This window comes from Ursus arctos, unplaced genomic scaffold (assembly GCF_023065955.2).
Source record: "Ursus arctos isolate Adak ecotype North America unplaced genomic scaffold, UrsArc2.0 scaffold_11, whole genome shotgun sequence".
NCBI lineage: Eukaryota > Metazoa > Chordata > Mammalia > Carnivora > Ursidae > Ursus > Ursus arctos.
The window spans coordinates 3,289,049-3,311,859 of NW_026622775.1; the positions used below are offsets into that span (position 1 = coordinate 3,289,049).

Sequence of the window (22,811 nt, forward strand, 5' to 3'; positions counted from 1 at the left end):
CCTACCTTACAAGAACCGAGCTTCTGTTCCATTTGGACTTTGAAAGAAACCTTAAACGTAAAATAGGCTACTCTAAAGGAAATCATTTCTCCTATGGCCTCACTTAAAGATAAGCTCATCGAGTGAAATATTACACATTTACCTAATGCAAAGGGACACATTACCTAATGCAAATGGACAAAGGATGGAGGTGATACTGGGTAATTTATGCTTTCATCTGCTACGTAATGCTCAATTTCATGTATCTAAATTTCCTTATATACTGCAAATCATTTCAAATATATCTCATTTAAAATACAATACGAGGCAGGAAATTCCTGCCTTTCTCTCTTGAATATAAGTATCGGTTAAATTCAAATTATTTCTAATGGCATCTTCTCTCTCTCTTTCCCTCACTAATACCATTTGCTACTCTGCTCCTAGACAGTTTCAAAGTCAGATGGGCTATTGATTCTATGTTCCTAGAGCATTTAACAGTGAGAAAGAGGAAAGAAGAAATCGGTGGAAAACCTCTTTTCTTCAAGATTTTCATCTAGGGGTTTCAGACTGTTTGGATGCGTTTCAAATAAATATCCCTTTTCTTAGTGTAGTTGATGCATATTTTTTAGCCTCCAGAGGAGAACACTGATGTGCTAAAATTGTCATTTTTCAGCTAAATTGTAATTTGCTAATCCCTTAAGGCCATCTGACAGGCTTTATGGCTATTCTGACAGACTTCAGTGTAAATAAAGAATATTTTAAACGAAATTGTAAAAAGTTTATTTTGGGAAAGTAAAATATTTATTTATTATTAATTATTTGTATTTTATTATTTATTTCTTAATTATTTATTATTATTTAATTATTTTTATGCTTATATAAAATATTAATTTTTATATTTATATAAATATTATTTATTAATAAATAAAATATTTTTTGGAAAGTAAAATGGCAGAGGAGGGCATGACTTACCTAATACAGAATAAGAATTCTGCTTAATTAAGTAGGAGCAAATGCATTATGCTATGTAATAAACTCTGTTGTTAAACCTAAATTTAGGGACTGGGCTTTTATGACCAACGGACTATTATGAATAATCAAAAGATACCATATATACATAAAGGAACTGTTATTTTGTAAGAGTTAGAAAATTATAAGTACAGTTTTATATAAATAATGTATAATATTATAAATACATAATACAAAACTCAACTGAATGTAGTTATTCACTTTTAATGACTGATTAGGATTTTGCAGTGTCCCAGTACTACTCTGTGAATATCAATACTATCGGACATGGGCTCAAACTTGGCTAAAATAAAGCTTCATTAAAAGAATACTGAACAAATCAAACTTGATATGCTTAGACCATCAGCTCTCACTGGGACTTTTAATTATAAGTCAAAACTTTCACTTGTTAGACTATTACTCAAAATAACACAGGATGAAACAGAATGTCAAACTTGACTTTGCAAGAGGGCCTGAAGTTATCCCACCAATTTTATAACGAAATTTTATATTTTTAACTAAAAATTTACTATTTTTTAAAGATTATTTATTGATTTTCTTATTTGAGAGAGAGAGAGAGGGAAAGAGCAAGTGAGGGGAGACGCAAAGGGAGAGGAAGAAGGAGAGAATCTCGAGCAGACTCCCTATTGAGCTTGGAGCTCGAATGTGGGGCTCAATCTCATAACCCTGAGATCATGACCTGAGCCGAAACCAAGAGTCGGACGCTTAACTGACTGAGCCACTCAGACGCCCCAAGAATTTACTATTTGTGACAACCGCTTCATTCTAGTAATCTATCCAAGGAATGTTATAAAGCAAGCATGGAAATATGTATGACGGTCGTCATTTCAGCAAAACAGACAAAGCTAAATGTTCAGTATAGTCAAATACGTTCATGTGTGGCCATATGATGGACCATTCTGGCACCTTTAAAAATGATGTTTCATGAAGTTTAAATAACACGAGAAAAAAACTCATGATAAAATGTTAATTTAAAAAAAGTCCTAGAAAGAAATACACTGAAATATTAACCATCATTTTTGGTGATGGATTATCGATGATTTAAACTTTCACCTTTGAAAAAGGAATAAAATAAGCTTTCATCCATGGAAGGCTGTTTCTTCAAGACATATGGGAGAGAAAGAGATTAAATGCTATTACATTTTATCTACGACTAAATCACGACACTCCTCATTTCTTCACTCAAATTGCATGCTTGTTTCATTCCCTTTCTTTATTTCCTCTCTCAGCATGCATTCCACGCCAGACTGCAAGGGCACGCAATAAGAAAGCTTTAATGTGCATAATTCTTTATAGCTTTTACGTTCCTTTCATTTTTTATTTGACCCTAATAATTTCAAGAGGAGGCAAGATATAGGCACGTACCGACTTCTTGGATTTTTCTGTTATTAATATAAACATTTTAGTTTTTAATGTCCATAGCAAATGTTATTAAAATAAATGTTATTACAGTATCTAACACTAGGAGAGTCATAAGTATAAATCCTAGTTACTCCACTTAGGCAAGTTAGATCTCAACTCAGATGTCAGAGTTGAGCCCCCCCTTACCCCCTCTTACATTCACCACCACCACCCCCAGCCAATCTATCGCATTACCTTGTATCATCTTCATAAACTTAAGTATCTGGAATTATTTGCTTAGGCATTCAATACTTGTTTAATGCTAATATCTCCTACTACCACTACTCCCAAGAGTGTGATTCCATAGATGAAAGGATTTTATTCCTCCCCCTAACCCCACTGCGTTTGTCCCAATACCTAGAGCAGTGTCTAGCTTACAGTAAGCATTTAATAAACACACATCGAATAAATAAATGAATGAGTAATAATCTATCTGAATTTTTCCTTTCCCGTAAAACAGAGATAATTACGTCTACCTTATAGGCTTATTGTAAGGATTAAATTAGGTAACATATGAGAAAAACTCTTAAACACTGTCACTTTTCTCAATCTTCCCTTTACCTGCTATAGCATGTGGGGGTCTTGGACAATTTTTGCCATATCATATCCCAAGAGCCTCCCAGGACGTTTTTCAAAAAGGAAGCTCACATTATGCATACTAATTAGTATATCTATTAAATAATCCAAATTAAAAGCACCAGACGCCATATCCATAAGCAGTAACAGCGGTATTGGCTCACAAAGCCAGGTAAGCTCATGGTTGAGACCATGTCTGATACTACGCTTAACTGCTAAGAGAAATAAATCACAAGGTGTCAAATAATCAAAACTTGTTTCTGGAGGACTTACCTGTCCTCAAGGTCATGCTAGGTGATATACTAATAAATGGAACAACTGTACAGCCTCACAAATGTACAGGATATTTCCTCAGTCGCCTCAAAAGGATACTTGGTCCCAAAGAAAATAAAGAACATGTTTTGACTTCGATGATTTGTGTGTCCCAAGAAGATTTATAGTTTTATAATTCAAAATGTTGTCACATTTTAGAGCCCCAGAGAGGCTAAGGGAATTACCCAAAGACACACAGCTACTTCGTGGCTATAGGTCATGCATACCATTTAATTCAACTAAACTCAACTGCCATGAAGTGAGCACTTGAAGGCCTTTGGCTTTACTGATCTGCTGGGTTCTGGGAGCAAGCTAGGGACACATGCATGGTGTTCAACATCTTTGGAACATAGTTCACTGAGCAGCTGTTTGGTTAATTGGTTGGTTGAATGAAGTTTCCAGTTGTCTCTGACTTATCCTGAGAATAGATATAATAATGACAATGGTACATTTTTTACCTGGTGCCTCCGGGAGCCTTACTCTATCAACTAACTTCAAAACAGCACCCGCATTTTTTAAATCATAAATGTTTTGCACAAAATAACGTATAAGTTTTTCTTGATTTCTTGGCTTCACAAAGAAGAGAGACCTATCTCACTAAAATACCTTTATTGCAAAACCATGCTGTAATGGTAGAAATCTCTTCGCTTTGGCCCGAGTTTTAAGCTGGCTATGTATAATGTGACTTGACTTTCTGACTTTCGGCTGAATTATATTTGAACTCTTTCTCTGTTAGACTATTTTAATTTCAAATGAATCTTTAAAAAAAAAAAACACCTGACATTTGTGGTACGCATGACTACATGGTTACAGACAAAATAGAAAAAGCATATAAAAGGTTTGTTATACATCTGGAGAAGATAAATTCTTTTTAATACGAGAAGAGATATTCTACATTACATGTTGACTTCCTGTTTTGACAATTAAGCACCATGTGCTACCATGTAAAACAAAAGTGAAAAAGTCAGGATTATTTGTAATTATATGATTATAGGATTTCTGGATGTATGGGTATAATATTATAGGTGCCAGCTTTTTGTGGGAAACATGATTATATGGAATACAAACATCCAGAAATCCCAAAAATATGTTGCTTATAGTTTTATACAAGGAAGTTTAATGACTAGAACAAAAAAATCAAACTTGACTATCATTTTAGTGTTAGCATTTCTATTGAATTCTTATGGTTCCTTTTAGATAAACTGTAAATAAAATATTCATCCTTTGTTAGTCATAATAATTAAGTCAGGATAACCCATTCTCTAAGCATTTGGATACATAAGAGTTTACTGAAATATGAAACCAACAAAAATCAGTCAAATGTTCATTCTTTCACTTCTGATAAAAAGAAAAGCTTTAAAGTTAATTCAAATTTTTAATTATTTTGAATCCCTACTATGTGCTCTACATTGCTTTGGGAACAAATACGGGTCACTGAAATCATCCTCAGAACACCATGCTATGGGGAAATGCTGAGCTATTTAGCATTTGTTGGAAATGTGGAGTCATTTTTCTTTTCAGTCAATATGTCCTCAGACAAAAAATCTTAGAACTTGAATTTGGATCAACTTGAAATGAAATTGACAGTGGTGGAGCCTTCACAAAAGCTTCTTCGATACATTAAAATTTTAGTATGCATTATGTCTTGTGCTGTGAAATCACTGTTTCCAATTCCATAATATGATAAAAGATAGCATTTTATCAGCGGGTCCTACTCCTGGCCTCAGCAGTACAGGACAGTGGGGAGCTGAGGTCACCTACTGCTTTCAGGAAAGACCCACAGACCACCCCACTTGGAACTGAATTCAAAGTTTCTTCTGCTGTGGGGTCACGCCATACCATTTTCTTGTGTTGGAAGATAATCTGCCATCAACCAATTAGAAAATGGGATCTTAAAGCTGCACTTACCTATCACACCTATTAGGAATCTTGTGCTAAATTTAGTACTTTTTGGCCTTGTATATGCATTTGTTTACTTCCTCTTAGGAGTTTTATCACATTCCTTTGTAGACAGAGACTATATCTTATTTACCTATGTATCCCATTAAAACCTAAAACATTGGTTTGCCTATAGAAGGTACACAATAATACATAATATACAAGATGTTCAACCTATTTTTTATCTTACTTAATAATTTACTGCTCTACTCATACTTGTAAAGTAAAAAATTATTAAGTAAGGTAAAATAGATTACTACTGGGAAATATTTTTCTGTATACCATTATTCTATAATTTAGTGGTTTAAAAGAACCATTTATTTAGCTCACAGCTCTGCTGTTAACAATTTATCCTGGACTCAGCTGAGTGGTCTTGGTTTGCACATGCATCTGCAGCCAACTGGCCGGCCACTGAGGACTGGTTGATCCAGGGAGATCTCAGCTGGGATGATTAAATTCTATGAAAAGTATCCTTTAATTCTGTGAAAAGTTTATCATCAATTTTGGTGGTTAATATGTTCAAGGACTATTCCTTACACTGAGCTAGGAAGAAGCAAAGGCTTAGCATGGTCACATGCTTATCCAGCGGCCCCGTCCTCCAGTAGGGGTTGGGTATTTCAGTGCAACACGGCTGGGTTGTAAAACAGAGAGAGCAAGTATCTTCATTGTCTGCACCTGCCTACCCACTAAGATTCATGGAAACCTTGTTTGCATATTTCTTGGATATCCCATGCTGCTTCCTGCCATAGGCCTCAGTTGCCCGGAAAGGTCTGTCCACACCCTTCACCTGGCTAACTTCTACTTTGCTTTCAAAGGTTGTAGCTCCCACAATCCTTTCCTGGCCCTAAACTATAAAAATACTTATATAATGGAATATTACTCGGCCATAAAAAAGAATGAAATCTTGCCATTTGCAATGACATGGATGGAGCTAGAGGGTATTCTGCTCAGCAAAATAAGTCAGAGAAAGACAAATACCATATTATTTCACTCAATAGTGAAATTTAAGAAGCAAAACAAATGAGCGAAGGGAAAAAAGAAGAGAGAGGCAAAACAAGAAACAGAATTTAACTATAAAGAACAAACAGATGATTACCAGAGGGGAGGTGGGTGGAGGGGCCAGGGGATGGGGATTAAGGAGCACACGTGTGATGAGCACCGGGTCATGTATGAAGTGTTGAATCCCTATACTGGACACCTGAAACTAACATTACACTGTATGTTAATTAACTGGAATTTAAGTAAAAATTTATTTAAAAAGAAATTTTTCTGTCGTATACTCTCCCTTCAGAGCACTGATCTCTGTACAGCTGTGTGATGATTTGATTGAGGCCTGTCTTTCACAGACTAAAAGATTCGCAAGCAGAGCAACTCTGGCATTGCTCGCCACGTCTGGGTGGAGTGAGTGCGTAAGTGAAGAGTAATTAAACGTGGGTTTTTAAGAAGAAGAAAAGTTATTTTAATATTCCTAAATTACGAACATTAAATACTCTAAGGCTGAGAAATCTGGTGCTCTGTTTCCAAAGGGCAGAGATGGTTTAAAAAGAGTCTTCTTCCATGTTTTTCCCCAATCTGTTTCCAGAATGGGGCCGACAGATCACCCAAAAAGGAGACAGCGTAGCTCTGTGTCAGTGATCCCCTAGACCCAGGCTCCAGCTTCCCCCTGAATCAGTGCCAGCTGTGGTGGTGGCTTTTGAGATGCACACGACTTTCCTATGAGGTCATTACTGATGGAAACTATCAACACCTCTGCCCCTTGGGGAGGGTAAGAAGTCAGCCCCATTCAAACAAGCATTCCTCAGGCTCCTGCCTCAGAAACATTCTCCCGCTCCTACCACAGATGTTTTAGTCTGAGGGACAGGATAAAGGATGACATTGAGGGGTGAAAATCAGAACAGACCTGAGACAGCTGCATGGCGAAAGGATCATGGAAGAGCTTCCATGTGTCTTAACGCTATCCATTTTACCATCCCCTCCACTTAATTGAGTCAAACAATGAGATGCTGTTCCAAGTAGATGCCCGTCTCTGCTGGGCAGGTATCAGAGATTGGTCACTCATCCTATCTCCCATAAAACGGAAATTACTAGATTGTAAAACATTTTTTAGCCTGCTAACGCCATGATACCAGTTTTCCAAGACTAGTTTATTCTACAAAAATAGTCACTGCCTAGTTCTAGATATGATCATTTTTGTGTGTTAATGAACTGGTTGTAAGCAAATAGATATATAGACCAAGATCAGAAGATAATACAAAATGCATAGGTGAGATGGGAGAATTCATTATGAAAAATATGAGCAAAGAACACATTTCTTTGGTTATTCGGCCATCTTGATTCCTCAGTGGGGAGTTTATAATGGTCTGAGATAACCTAGCTACACATGGGTTCCAGTAAGCGATTATAAGGGAGCTAGGTGGCTTCATTCAGCAAGCACTGGCTGCACTCCCACCGTGTACCAGGAACCGCTCTGCAGGGATCTAGGACGGTACAGGGCATTCCCTGATCATAAGCAGTGTATAGTCCAGCAGAGCTGTTTGTCAAACGGTGGGTGAGTTGGGGGCTATCTGGACAAAAAGAACGGCAAAGAAGTTGCCCTACTGCTTGAAAACATTGTAACAAATAGTATTTGATAAAGAACTTCAAAGACCATTAACATAACTGGAGTGTTTATAAGAAGGAAAAGGCTCATATTACTAGAAGCAATTTTCAACAAGAAGCTGAAAAAGAAAAGCTGGCATTTTGGGGAATGTAGAATCTTAGAAACCTTTGGAGGACCCCTTTGAAGTTTCAGTGAGGGGGCTTCTGGTTAGTGTTTCCATAATGAGGCTGGGGGACAGGTTATGAAGACAACAGGGTAACCAGCACCTCAACCACTCTTCGAATTCACTGGCTCAAAGAGGAGGCTGTGTTCCAGGTAAAATCACAACACACCACAGGTGTTTCGACTGGGCCAGAAAATGCAGGATTCAAGTAGCTCTTTCTAGGCAGAGAACGAAACTCTTCACAATTATTATTTTCAAACATCGTAACAGTATAAAAATCTAATGTTATTTTCCTACGCTGAGGGATAAGGGACAAAAGCAAGTGGGCAGTGAAAGACAACGCACGGAAGCATAAAGAGAGAGAGAACGAACGGCCTGCTCCAGAGAAAAACCGCACCACAGTGACAGGCCTGCTGTGCAAAAGCCCATTCAGCAAGAACAGCCCGGACCTTCGTTTCAAACGTTATCAGAAGCCACTGGTCCTAAAGTATCACTGGCGCCTACTGAATTTTCACCAGGGACCTAACAGAAAACATCTGTTCTCTTACTTAAAAGTAAGTCAATTGATTAAATCAACGTTTGCTCTTTCTTCTATTAGAAGCATTGCTATTTCTCTTTTGCTTCTCTCAGACTCCTCTAATAACTTACTTCTGCCTGTGAGTTAAAATCTGGGATAGAGATGTGTCTCTTTCCGTGCCTCCATGGGAAAACGTACCACAGGTCAAGCTGGAGTCCTGTCAGAAATCCAGCAATGTAAACAATTTCATAACGTTTCATATGTACCTTGAAAGTTGATACATCCGCATAAAATGACCTCAAACAGATGCCTGTGTGAGTGTGTGTATGCGTGTTTATTTGTGAATACACAAAATTCTCACTGCCTTGAGAAAATATTGGCCAGAAAACTGAACTTTTATTTTGAAATTCAACCTTCATGTTTAAAATCATTTCATAGTTTTTACAAAGCAGCTTCCGGAACATGAGTGGATTAGGGCTGTTTTTAACTTGAGGTTCCCAACGTGAAAATGGAAACTTGGTGCTAAAACTTCTGCAGCCAGAATCCATAGGGCCTCAATGGGACGACCCCCCTATATCAGAACCCACTAACCAACAGGATCCATAGCAAACAGTACTCAGAGAACAAGAATAAAAATCGCAGCCAACTGCACGGCATGGCCGCGGTCATTCCCAGAACAAACCCTTGTCTGGCACCTACAACATGCCAAGTGCTGTTCTGGGCCCAGGGGATGCATGGATAGTGTTTGCCATAAAGGATCTCGCGATCTAACAGGAAAAAGAAATAAGCTTCGAGTCACAATATCCTCAGATAAATGCTGTGCTGAGGGATATATAAAGTGACGTGAGATAACAGGCAGGAGGATAGCTCTGCCTTCCGAGAAAGCAGAGAGGGCCTCACGGAAGATTCCAGACAGGGAGCCATATTTGAGCGAGACCTCAAGGAGGATATGCCCCACAGCTCACGTATTTTTCCACGTATTTCATTCAATGAACTGGCGAGTTGTCTCACTACTCTGGTCCTCAGATTCTTCATTGACTGGCCAAGAGAATTCACAGTAAGTTTTGTGTTTAAAACACATGTTGAGAAAAGCCTGCCTCCCAAGCATGGCGTATGCGGAAGGGGGTGACGGGGTTGTGGATTTGGGGGTTGGAGCTAGAATGAGAGGAGCGAAAAGAAAGAGGAGTATGGGATCCTTAGAATGGAGAGAAATGGTTCCACGGACCATTTTTCCCCTTCTTCCCTTTGTCGTTTTAGATTTATAGGCAGCATCAAACCACTGAACAGGAAAACGAAATTACATGAACAGCTCTGATCTCCCTCTTGATCTTTGTCCATCAATAGGACATGTAACAAACATCATGTTTTAAAAATGAGGAGAAGGCTATCCTAACATTAAGGCATAGAAAATTACATATCAACATACCATATGTATGACATATTACATGACACCTAATGTTATACTAACATATGGCAGGAATGGGCAGGAAATCCCAGGTCAGCAAGCTGACAGGAAGAGCACCCAGAAACTTCTGGGGAGATTGGGTGAATAATACCTAACACATATGGTTGCTGTGGGGATTAAAGACACGACGGATGTAAGGCACACAGAACATTGCCTGGTACAGAGTCTGCATGTGGCAAAGAGTTTTTATTGTTGTCACCTGTCCCCATCTAAAAATAGAGCTAATAAGAAGGGAAAGGTCCTGTCCAACCTTGTCGTCATCTACACAGGCAAACGGAGCTGGTGAGCGCAACAGGAAGAGAACAAATGTAAAAATTTCCAGGGCTGCCTCTCTATTCCCAGCGCCCTAAAGGGATGATGACGATATGCAACTCTCAGATGGCCCCGGGGCCTGCCCACCAGCCTGAGATCTTGACATGGCAAAATCTTCTGGTAGGTGTCATAACAAAAAACATTAAAAAAAAGAATAAAGACAACTTAGAAAAAAATGTTTCAAGTGAAGTTCCACAAAAGGGAAAAATATAAAGAAGCAAAATGAGGAAACACGTATGAAACTTGTCAACTGCTGTACCTATCTACGGCTACGTGTTGGCCAACTGTTAGGAGCGCTGGTACGAAAGGGGGTAACACATCAGTAGTGATTCCTGCCCAGAAATAATATGAAACACAATGTAGAGACATACTGGCTTAATTTGCTGAAGGATCTTGGAACTAAAACAGGAAAGAAAATAGTTGTTTCCCTCATTGGAATGCCCCCAAACGCGTCTGCGGTAAGTATAGCACCACCCTGGCATCTATCACAGAGCGTTTGGTCATCTTGACAGGGTGTGGGCTGACACTTGATATGAGCACCGTTAAACATGGGGACGCACATGACAGCAGAAATGTAAATGAAAGGAATTTTGTTTTTCACATCAGTGTCCGAGGTGGAGAAGCCAGACCAAGAATGAGATAAAGTAGAATCTGACAAAGAAAGATGGCAAACTCAAAGCTTGGGATGCCATCAAAGCTGAGCACAGTAGGAGAGAAATTTCAGATACATAATTCATACATGGAACTGGAAATAACAGAAAAAGCTGATCAGAGCTTCTGAAAAACAGCCAAATCACAAAATCTCAAGCCATTCAGAAAAGTTCTTAATAAAGCCTCATCCAAAAGCAACTCCTAAAACATATGTGGCAAAAATTTGATGATTTATTCAGCCAGCATATATTAAGGACTATTACGCACCCAACATATTGCCTAGTTCTGGGAGATGAGCTCCAGCCTTGCAAGAACTTACAGGTCAGGTGTGGGAGACAAGAGGCCCACATTCCACAGCTCGGGTGGCTTCGATAAGGAACGCGTCTACATGAAGTCGTACCGTAGTGTGCACCTCTTAGGAAAGAAAAGATGGAGCTCAAGAAAGAAACAAAAAGAACTAAGGGCAACACAAACAGCTTCAGGGCTCAAGAAAAGCCCTGCTGAGGAGAGGGAAAGATGTGATCTCTAAAACATTAAGTCTGACATATCGCTGTCCTGTATTTCAAAGCTTTGAACGCTAAAGAAAATTGCTGAGTAAATAAAGAACTTGTCAAAGGAACTCACAAACATCAAGGCTCACGGAAATACTGCATATCCTGGCTGGGTTAAGATGAGTACGTAAGTTATTCTCTTTCTTACTGACTTTCAGCTTCACCAAGAAATGCCAAACTAACAATACTAGCAACCATATTTGGGGGGAAATAATCCTTCCTAACAGAACTTGTATACATGTTAATGCATATGCATATTTGCCAGAAAATTGAGATGTTATTCTGTCTCTTCTCCAAATTTAGTCCTTCAAATTGGATCCTCTCTCCAATTCAACTTCAAAAAAAAGAGAGGAAGGAAGGGAGGGAGGGAGGGAGGGAGGGAAGGAAGAAGGAGGGAGATATGTGATTACGAAGGCAAAAATTTGATGAAAAATGGAAATGAGAGAACAGCTATTCCTCCAGGAAATAAAAATGCAAGAAAGGACTTTTTTCCCTGTGTATTTCTACAAGTTAAGCACAAGTGCAGGGTTTAAGAGATGAGGAGAAAGCGTCCCTAGAAAGATTGGCTAGGTGAAAGATTTGCTGGAAGCAGGCCCAGGAAAAAACAAGTGGTTGCAGTTTTAGTGGTTTACCTAGAAGGACAATGGGATGTACTAAAGTATTCTAAGGAAAATAATAGGGGAAGACAGGCTGATGAAAGTCCAGATCCCAGCTTCAGCAGAAAGTGTGGGAAAGGAGGAAATAAAGAGGCATGTGGATACTTCTAGGGAAAAAATCATCTTATTTTAAAACTCTAGTCAAAATACCTTTGTGCAGACTGGAAAACAACTTTTAAGAGTTATATAAATAACCGGGAGTTAAGATTTAGGAGCAAAATATATATAAATATATATCACATAAGCTCACTGAAATGTTTATAAGTTTCATATATATGTCATATCTGTGTTAAAGCTGAAAAATATTACTGAATGTGTTCTTATAAATGAAATAGCAGGGAAAAAACTTGACAGTCCTACAATGAACTAAAAAAATTTTTTTTATGAGGATTACCTTTTTGCTCTCACATGCAGTCAGCGTATAATCACAATTTATAGTCTTTGTACTAGAATTCTTGGGAAACCATGGCATGCCACAATTATATTTCTGATTTGGTTTTTCGGAATATGTAAATACACACATACACATGTCTGTTCACATGTAACCATTAGGTGATGGGAAGATAAATGGTATGGGGAAGAAAGATTCTAAACTGGATCTCTGTGGATTTGGAGTTTGGGAAATAGTCCAGAGGTTAAGACAAAGGTAGAGAGCTCCTCAAGAACCTTTATCTGCAGTTAGAATCCCAGAATTTTAAGTTTTCCATGAGCCTTAAAGATCATCCACTCCACTCATTCTAAAATTGTACTGCAAGGAATCATAAGAACCCAAGATTATGCCTCAGTGATCTATAATTAATTAAATGTCTGACATACAGACAAAAATCTCTAAATTACCTAAGAATCATGTTCGTTACTTTTAACTATTTTTATATTTTTTAAGGTTCTAGTTATGATTTAATTTGATTTAAAAAAAAGAGTTCTGAAACTAAATAAGTGGGAAAATTCTCAGTTCGGCGCAACTGTCTCATTGAATAGGTCAAAAACATTAGACCCAGAAAAATAAAATAAGCTTCTCGTAGTCGCAGTGCCAGTTAAATGCATAGTTAGGACCATGTCTTACTTTGGGTTCTTTTCAAGGCAGATTCCAAGACAAAGACTTGGCTGCAGGTAGTTTCTTTGGGAAGTATCCTCAGAAGCAGGAGTAAGAGAACAGGGAAAGTGAGACGGGGAAGGGAAAAACAGTGAGCGGGTTAGCCCTGTGGGCAACCCAGTCTCAATCTTCTTGGGGACTGTCTGAGAAACCATGCAGAACATGCTTCTGAACATTCCCACCAGAGGACTGGAAGAAAGAGCATACTTCCACCACTTCCCATCCCCATAGACTGAGGGTTGTCCTTGGGAGCCTTAATTCCTCTGCACTTGTTAGTAGCAGAGAAAACTCCCACGGCTCCAGTGAAAACCCTCAAGAGAGCTGCAGAGAACAGGAGGTGAGAAGTAGTTAGCATACTGGAAACCATCTATCATATCACCAGGTGAACTCAAGAGGGCCCAGGGGATATGGGGCATGGCATCAACAGGTTTAAGAAATCTTAAAATTATTTCTTCAAAGCTTAAAATGATGATTGGATGCCCAACACTCTCCAAACCCATCTGACTCAAACCTCCCTCTTCTCACTCCCAAAGCCTTGTCTCATTAATACAAAAGAAGTCTGTTTATACTATACTGCAAAGGGCTTTTATTTTCTTCATCAAGCAGCCCTTTCTGATGAACTATTTTCAGACATTCGGTGACCAAAGCTACCAGCGCTTTCCAGAATGCCACAGAATAAGTGTGATTTCACATACATTTTAGTTACAGATACATTTTACTCTGTTTCAACGTCAGTCTGTTGAGTGCTTCTTAGAAGAGGGATCTAAGATTTCATTAAATGAAAGGAAATTAGGTGATAACAGGGATCCAGCCAGCACTTTTCTTCCAAAGGACTCTTGTTCTGTGACAGAGCCAAGGCAAGGGGTTCTGAGAGATTCCTCCAGGGTAAATGGAGCTGAAAAGCTCCAGTGTGCGCTGTGCAAGGCTTCAGCTATGCATCAGACCAAACACTGTAACAGACAGCCCTCTGGGATACTGCAGCTATTAGGGATGACAAAGGAAAGTGAAAAGCAGGGCAATTAGATGAGAAGGCCCCTAAAATGAGAATGATGCAGACAACTGTCAGTTCCTTTTCTCACTTTATCTAAGACACCGATTCTTTTACCATGATTGGTGCTGGTGCCAAAATATAAGCACACAGATATCTTCCAGTCCCTGCTCCACCAACAAGTTTATACCTCCTTTCTCAGGATTTGGGAATTATTTGCACAGTTTTTAAAATATTTCTTGGAAATGTGTTCTATTTTCAAATTATTACAATTTGAAATAATTTGGGTTTAAGTCATCATGAATTTTTAATAGTAGTCTGCTGACTCAAATATTTTAAAGGAATGAGATTTACAAGATCTTCTTAAATAATATAAATCATCTTAGAGTTATAGAAGATTCTTGCATTCTAATTAAATATGTATTTATGGTACAAACTCTCATTCCCATATAGAGACTTATGTCTGAATTTCTGGATTCACCTGTATTGTATGCTCATATAGCAAAGCCCATCACAAAAGCTACTATGAGAACAAATGTGCCCTCTATGCCAGACACTGTGTAATGAGCTCTAGGTAATTGCTGACTTCAAGGAACTCATCAATATTATTTCCCACACATGTCGGTGTAACATATTTATCAACAGCTTTAATATTAGAAGGCATGATGCCAACTCTGTAATAGATACAAAAATGCATCAGGAATAATACTGTCCTCAAAAAAAGTTACAACCTAGTAAAACCAAAAGGACCTTAATAAAACAGATAGTATGTTTTATCACTAAAGTACTATAAACAGATGGTAGAGGAGGTCAAATATAAAACTGTTTGTGATGTGGAATGAGAAACTAATCCTTTGATGGAAAAAATGATAAAGCCAAAAGCAAAACAAAATAAAACAAAAAAGTAGAGAGCCTTGGAAAACTCAAAACTATATCCAAAATTCTCTGCAGTTGTGAACTGCTAAATTGCTAACTTTGACTTGTTCTCTGGAAGACTGCCTGAACCCTAGCAGTATTTGGCTCTATACACTTGACTTTCTGTTTGCCCCCAGAGCTCTATCTCTTTCTGTCTCTAGGCTTTAACCATATGTTAGAGCCTGAAGAAAAGATCTGAGATTGGTCCAGTTCATTTTAGGTTAACAATCCATACTGACTTGCAATACTCTCGTCTTCCTCAGCATGAGTCATACACAGAGAGCGCTAAGTTCAGTGCGTTTTAAGGCTAAATTAGTTTTAAGGCTAAAGAGGCACAGACTCTGCACCAATGGATTGGGATCAGATGCAGGGATAGAACAAAATTTTCTGTTTTGTTAAAAGTATTACATGCCTGGAGGAATTTTTTTTCTTTGCATTATTCTCTTGTGAAATTTTTTCTTACAGAAATACTCCGATAGTTTGGACGAAAGGCGTTTCAGAAATGCTGTTGAATCAAATTGAACGTCCCTTAGATTTTCCAGTGGAAAACACCTAAAGAAAATACCATTTGAAAATGCTTAACACATTATGTGAAGGGAAATAAAATATAATCATAATTAACATGTATTATATCAGGCAGTGTACTAATTGCTTTTCATGCATCACTTTTTCCAACTCTTCTATCAATCCTGTGAAATAGTTACTCTTATAATTACCATTGCACAAATGAAGAAATGGTGGCTGAGAGAATTTCAGTAGCCTGGTGAGTGTTATGACAAGCTGGGATTTAAACCCAGACCTGTCTGATCTTAATCTTGTATGCTTAACTGCTGTTAACAGTTTCAAAATCCATTAATCCTTTCTATTAGTAAACTAGATAGGGAGTTTGTGACACGATATACATGGACATTAACACGCCAAAGAACATGATTATTAGATCAAGATATGATGCTGCCTTCATCACAAACCATATTTTGCATGGCTTAATCAACATCAATATGAAGTAATTGATCCTGAAAATTATTTTTTTATGATTTTTTAATTTAAATTTAATTAATTAACATATAATGTATTATTAGTTTCAGAGGTAGAGGTCAGTGATTCATCAGTCTTTATAATACCCAGCACTTAATGCCCACCACCCAGTTACCCCATCCCTCCACCCCCCACCTCTTCAGCAGGCCTCAGTTTGTTTCCTATGATTAAGAATCTCTTATGGTTTGTCTCCCTCTGTGGTTTCATCTTGTTTTATTTTTTCCTCTCTTCCCCTATGATCCTCTGTTTTGTTTCTTAAATTCCACATGAGTGAGATCATATGATAATTGTCTTTCTCTGATTGACTTATTTCACTTAGTATAATACCCTCTAGTTCCATCCACTTCATTGCAAATGGCAAGATTTCATTTTTTGATGGCTGAGTAGTATTCAGTGTGTGTGTGTGTGTGTGTGTGTGTGTGTGTGTGTGTGTGTACCACATCTTTATCCACTCATCTGTCGATGGACATCTGGGCTCTTTCCATAGTTTGGCTATTGTGGACATTGTTTCTATAAACATTGGGGTGCAGGTGCCCCTCTGGATCACTACATTTACATCTTTGGGGTAAATACCCAGTAGTGCAATTGCTCGGTCATAGGGTAGCTCTATTTTCAACTTTTTGAAGAACCTCCATACTATTTTCCAGAGTGGCTGCACCACCTTGCATTCCCACCAACAGTGTAAGAGGGCTCCCCTTTCTCTGCATCCTCTCCAACATCTGTTGTTTCCTGACTTGTTAATTTTAGCCATTCTGACTGGTATGAGGTGGTATCTCACTGTGTTTTTTTTTTTTTTTTTTAAGATTTTATTTATTTATTTGACAGAGAGAGAGGCAGCGAGAGTGGGAACACAAGCAGGGGGAGTGGGAGAGGGAGAAGCAGGCTTCCCACTGAGCAGGGAGTCCGAAGAGGGGCTCGATCCCAGAACACTGGGATCATGACCTGAGCCGAAGGCAGACGCTTAATGACTAAGCCACCCAGGCACCCCCTCACTGTGGTTTTGATTGGCGTTTCCCTGATGCCGAGTGATATTGAGCATTTTTTCATGTGTCTGTTGGCCATCTGTATGTCTTCTTTGGAGAAATGTCTATTCATGTCTTCTGCCCACTTCTTTATTTTTTTTTTTTTAAGATTTTATTTATTTGTCAGAGAGAGAGAGAGCACAAGCAGGGAGAGCAGCAGGCAGAGGAAGAAGCAGGCTCCCCACCAAGCAAGGACCCTGATGTGGGACTTGATCCCGGGATCATGACCCAAGCTGAAGGCTGATGCTTAACCAACTGAGCCACCCAGGTGTTCCATGCCCATTTCTTGATTGGATTATTTGTTCCTTGAGTGTTGAGTTTGACAAGTTCTTTATAATAGATTTTGGATACTAGCCCATTATTTGATAAGACATTTGCAAAAATCTTTTCCCATTCTGTTGGTTGTCTTTGGTTTTGTCGACTGTTTCCTTTGCTGTGCAAAAGCTTCTTATCTTGATGAAGTCCCAATAGTTCATTTTTGCCTTCATTTCCCTTGCGTTTGGAGACATGTCTAGCGAGAAGTTGCTGCGGCCAAGGTCACGGAGCTTGCTGCCCGTGTTCTCCTCTAGGATTTTGATGGATTCCCGTCTCACATTTAGGTCTTTCATCCATTTTGAATCTATTTTTGTGTATGGTGTAAGGAAATGGTCCAGTTTCATTCTTCTGTTCCATTTTCCCAATACCATTTGTGGAAGAGACTGTCTTTTTTTTCCATTGGATATTCTTTCCTGCTTTGTCAAAGATTAGTTGACCACAGACTTGAGGGTCTATTTCTGTGCTCTCTATTCTGTTCCATTGATCTACGTGTCTGTTTTTGTGCCAGTACCATGCTGTCTTGATGATTACAGCAACTCTACCAAACATTTAAAGAATTAATACCTATTCTTCTGAAGCTATTTCAAAAAAATAGAAATGGAAGGAAAACTTCCAAACTCCTCCTATGAGACCAGCATTACTTTGATCCCAAAAGCAGACAAAGACCCCACCAAAAAGGAGAATTACAGACCAATATCTCTGATGAACATGGATGCAAAAATTCTCACCAAAATACTAGCCAGTAGGATCCAACAGTACATTAAAAGGATTATTCACCAAGACCAAGTGGGATTTATTCCTGGGCTGCAAGCGTGCTTCAACATCCGCAAATCAATCAATGTGATACACTACATAAATAAAAGAAATGACAAGAACCATATGATCCTCTCAATAGATGCAGAAAAAGCATTTGACAAAGTATAGCATCCTTCTTGATTAAAACTCTTCCCAGTGTAGGGATAGAGGGAACATACCTCAATATCATAAAAGCCGTACACAAAGGAAAACCCCACAGCTAATATCAGCCTCAACAGGGAAAAACTGAGAGCTTTCCCACTAAGGTCAGAACACAGCAGTGATGTCCACTATCACCACTGTTATTCAACATAGTCCTAGCCTCAACAATCAGACAACAAAAATAAATAAAAGGCATCTGAATTGTCAAAAAAAGAAGTCAAAATGCTCACTCTTTGCAGATGGCATGATACTCTATATGGAAAACCCAAAAGACTCTTGCTAGAACTCACACAGCAATTCAGCGACATGGCAGGATATAAAATCAATGCACAGAAATCTGTTGCATTTCTATACATTAACGATGAGACACAAGAAAGAGAAATTAAGGAGTCGATCCCATTTACAATGGCACCAAAAACCATAAGATACCTAGGAATAAACCTAACCAAAGAGGCAAAGGATCTGCACTCAGAAAACTATAGAACACTCATGAAAGAAATTGAGGAAGACACAAAGAAATGGAAGAACGTTCCATGCTCAAGGATTGGAAGAACAAATATTGTTAAAATGTCGATGCTACCTAGAGCAAGCTATTCATTCAATGCAATCCCTATCAAAATACCATCAACTTTATTTTGCAGGGCTGGAAAAATAATCCTAAAATTTGCATGGAACCAGAAAAGATCCCAAATCGCCAGTGGATTGTTGAGAAAGAAAACCAAAGCTGGTGGCATCGCAATTCCGGGCTTCAAGCTACATTACAGAGCTGAAAATCACTTTAGTAAGGCTGTGTATGAAATGTTTTCTCCATGTCACCAGATTAACGGCTAATAACTTCAAATATACACTAAGAGTGCAAATAGTCAGACAACGAAGGGAAACACCCTGATTAACTTCTAAACCTACAGGCACTTCACCAAAATGAGCCTAAAAGTTCCCTACAATGTGGATAACACATTGCTGTGTCTACCTTGTGTGCAGAATGTATAAATACCTGATACTCAAATATTCTGAATAGCTAAAGGAAGAAATAATTAACTTAAGGTAGAACATTAGTATTAAAAGGATACTTTAAAAACTAGAATGATAACGGAACACCTGGGCGGCTCAGTCAATTAAGCATCTGCCTTCCACTCAGGTCATGATCTCAGGGTCCTGGTATTGAGCCCCACATCGGGCTCCTTGCTCAGGGGGGAGCCTGCTTCTCCCTCAGCCTGCCACTCCCCGTGCTTGTGCTTTCTCTCTCTGACAAATAAATAAAATCTTTAAAAAATTAGAATTATAAGAGTTACTGATTACAAAAAAATATATAGTAAATTCCTTCAAAGAAAAGCTCTGAAAGCACAAGACCCTGATTTTTAATACTTTGGCTTGTCTAATGCAAAGGTGGAGGGGGAGAGGATGCTTTCTTGTTCAAGTGTGATATTTAAAATATTTAACAACTGATACAGCACGTACCACACAAATTCAAGCATCCTAGAGTAACAAGGTCTCCAGAGGGCTTTGCTTTGCTATATGTTATTTCAAGGCTGAACGAAGGAGTGGTGGGAGTCCCAGTGAGGGGCTGCATGAGCTGGCTGAGCTGGATGGGTTGGGTCAGCAAGGAAATGGAGCTATTCATAATTATTTAAATAGTTTTACTACCAATATTGAACATCTATCTGCCCAAGTTGTTTTAAAATAAGGCAATATATATGGACAAATATAGATATTGGAAAAAACATTTTAACATATTTTACACTGAGAAATTTGATACAGTGGACACCAAAAAAATTAAAAGTATTATAATGATACAATTCTAATTTGCCCATATTTATTAATTCTTCTACTTTACCATCAGTCTACCCTCCACATACCCTTACAAAGTAAAAAATACCATTTCCATAATGGGTAACAAAAACTAATAGGCCCCTGTAATATTTCTCAGTAAATAAATTTTGAGTAAATGGAGAGTACACAACTGTTTCAAGGCCATTAGAGCAGTTGACTAAGGATACCCAAGAGCTAAGAATGGAAATTTGGAATCCTAGTCTTCCAGCCTATGGCTTAAGCAGCAAATTCCAGAAACACGTGGATATATTTTCTGCTTCTGTATCTTTACTAATTCTCCAGGATTTTGTTCACTTCATCCCTATCCTATTACATGTCAGAGGACTACTAAATCTGTTTTCTTCTCCTTCTACCTCACCTGCTCAACAGTCGTATCTCACAAAAGCATGGAATTTCTTGTGATTTGCCCCCAATCCTGCGGTCTTGGGAGAAAAGAAATCTATCTGAGGGAAGTTAGGAGCTATCTTCTCACCTTGCACTCACCGATCATGGCCACATACGTCTCTGAGTGCAGACGGACCTAAGGAGAGGGACCCAATGCTTAGTTTCACAAATGGGCATTTGAAAAAATGTGAACCATGGACGTATCCGTAACACGGGTGACGTTCACAAACCCTGGTCCCTTCTCTTGCAGCTTACTGTTTCAATACTCAGAGGAAGGAATAAAGAGCACAGTCTCCTTCCCATCTTCTCTTTTACTTCTTCATGCCATAGGAATTTGCGTTGTTTTCCTGCATTAGAGACACCTGTGGATAATTTCAATGATTTCCCATTCTATGACTGGTAAATAACAACACAATAGATGTGAGAGGATCCAAATACGTTGCAAACAGTTACAGTTCCGACCAATCATAGTGTTGTCAAATCATTGGAATCAGTGAGAATTCTCAGGTTCATTTGTTTTTTCAGTTACAGAAACTTTGATGGTTAACAGCTGTGTCTATCCCTATTGATGACGCACATTAGCGTTTCCACAGAACTTCCATAAAATGGTTATATTAAAGATAGAGCTATTATAAATTACAAGAGCAAAACCTCACTCACGCTTGCACGCATGCGCCCGCGCACACAGCAATAAAACCATTTAAGTGCAGAGGGGCACAACTGTAAATTCAGTTGAAACTTATTTTTTGGCTTTGGGTCAAAAGAGGACTCTGAAAGCCAACCCAAACAAAATGTATTCAGATGGATCACATCCTTCTCCAGAGTACTACAACAGTTTGGCTTCTCTTTAGTCATTCCTTCTTTTTTCAAGTTTATATTTAAATTCCAATTGGTTAACATACAATATAATATTAGTTTCAGGTGTAGAATTTAGTGATTCATCACTTACGTACAACACCCAGTGCTCATCACAAGTGCCCTCCTTAATCCCCATTCCCCAGGTAGCCCATCCCCCACCCACTTCCCCTCCAGCAGCCCTCCTTTGCTCTATAGTTAAAAGTCTGTTCCCTGGTTCGCCCCTCCCTCTCTCTCTCCTTTTTTTCCCCCCATATGTTCTCTTTACTCATTACTGTATGTGGTTCTCTGGAACCTTACCATGACCCAGTTACAATACCAGAGAGAGGAAGCAGTCAGGGAAAACAACGAGGTGTTGAAAACTGCAAAAAGGCTTTGTAGCATTACAAATATCACCCAGATTTAAGAAACCTGCCTGCTATAGAAGCAACCCTCTTCTGTTGCTTATAAAATGAGGACAACAATGCCTCCCACTTTAAAACCTAACTGCCTGAGTTTACAGTCAGAATAACATGCACATGCCGCCCTTGGAGTTCCTGAAATGCATGGAGACCGCAAGATCTGCATTAACTGTATCTCAACAGCTTCCGGTTTTGTTTTCCAAATTGTCCACCATCTATGGACTGAACAAGTTACGGTATTGCCAACGTTGTGAACACAGCAGAAAAACAGCAACAGTAATCGTTTCAACGAGTTTTGAGTCTTACCCGTTGGGAAGACAGAGGAGCGGTCCCCAGCTGCAGCACTTGGCAATTTACCCAGTCTGCGCCCCCGGCCAGGGAGCATGCGCAGGCGCTGCCCGGAGCCGACGCAGGGACGCGTCATCCCCCTTCGTTCCTCACCTCACACCACAGTCTCGTCGCCTGATTTCCAAAGCTCACCTGCTCTCTCCTCCTTTGCGTCGTTATTGCACGCTGGGGTTATCTGCTGTGTCCACCTACTACCAGTTATTATGAACCTCTGTGTACATGTGACCATTTCGCCTGTTGACTAGCTGAATTACTGCGCATGTGCAGTAGATATTTTGCCAACTATGCGGCCGATGCTCCAGAAGGGAAATTCTCTTCAGGAGAGCTCGCTGGGGACTTACTCTGGCTATCCTGATACGGTTGCACGAAGAGATGTTGGCTTTTTCTCTCACAGGCTCACCAGGCAATGTGAGCTGGCTACCTGGCCGTCGGCAGCTCTGGTCAGCGGCTGGGTGGTCCAAATCGTGAAGGAGCTCCTCCTGATGAAAGGGAAATTACATTTCAGTAGTCATCTCTCCT

At 39.0% G+C, this 22,811-nt stretch overlaps 1 long non-coding RNA gene across 1 annotated transcript in view; it reads right to left on the bottom strand.

The window, feature by feature from the left end:
- Positions 1-1,541: 1,541 nt before the first annotated feature.
- LOC130543324 (uncharacterized) overlaps positions 1,542-22,811 on the bottom strand; it is a 44,558-nt gene continuing 23,288 nt past the window's right edge. The window contains exon 2 of the long non-coding RNA XR_008958594.1: positions 1,542-22,771. This is a non-coding gene — a long non-coding RNA (uncharacterized LOC130543324). The remainder of the gene's footprint in view (positions 22,772-22,811) is intronic.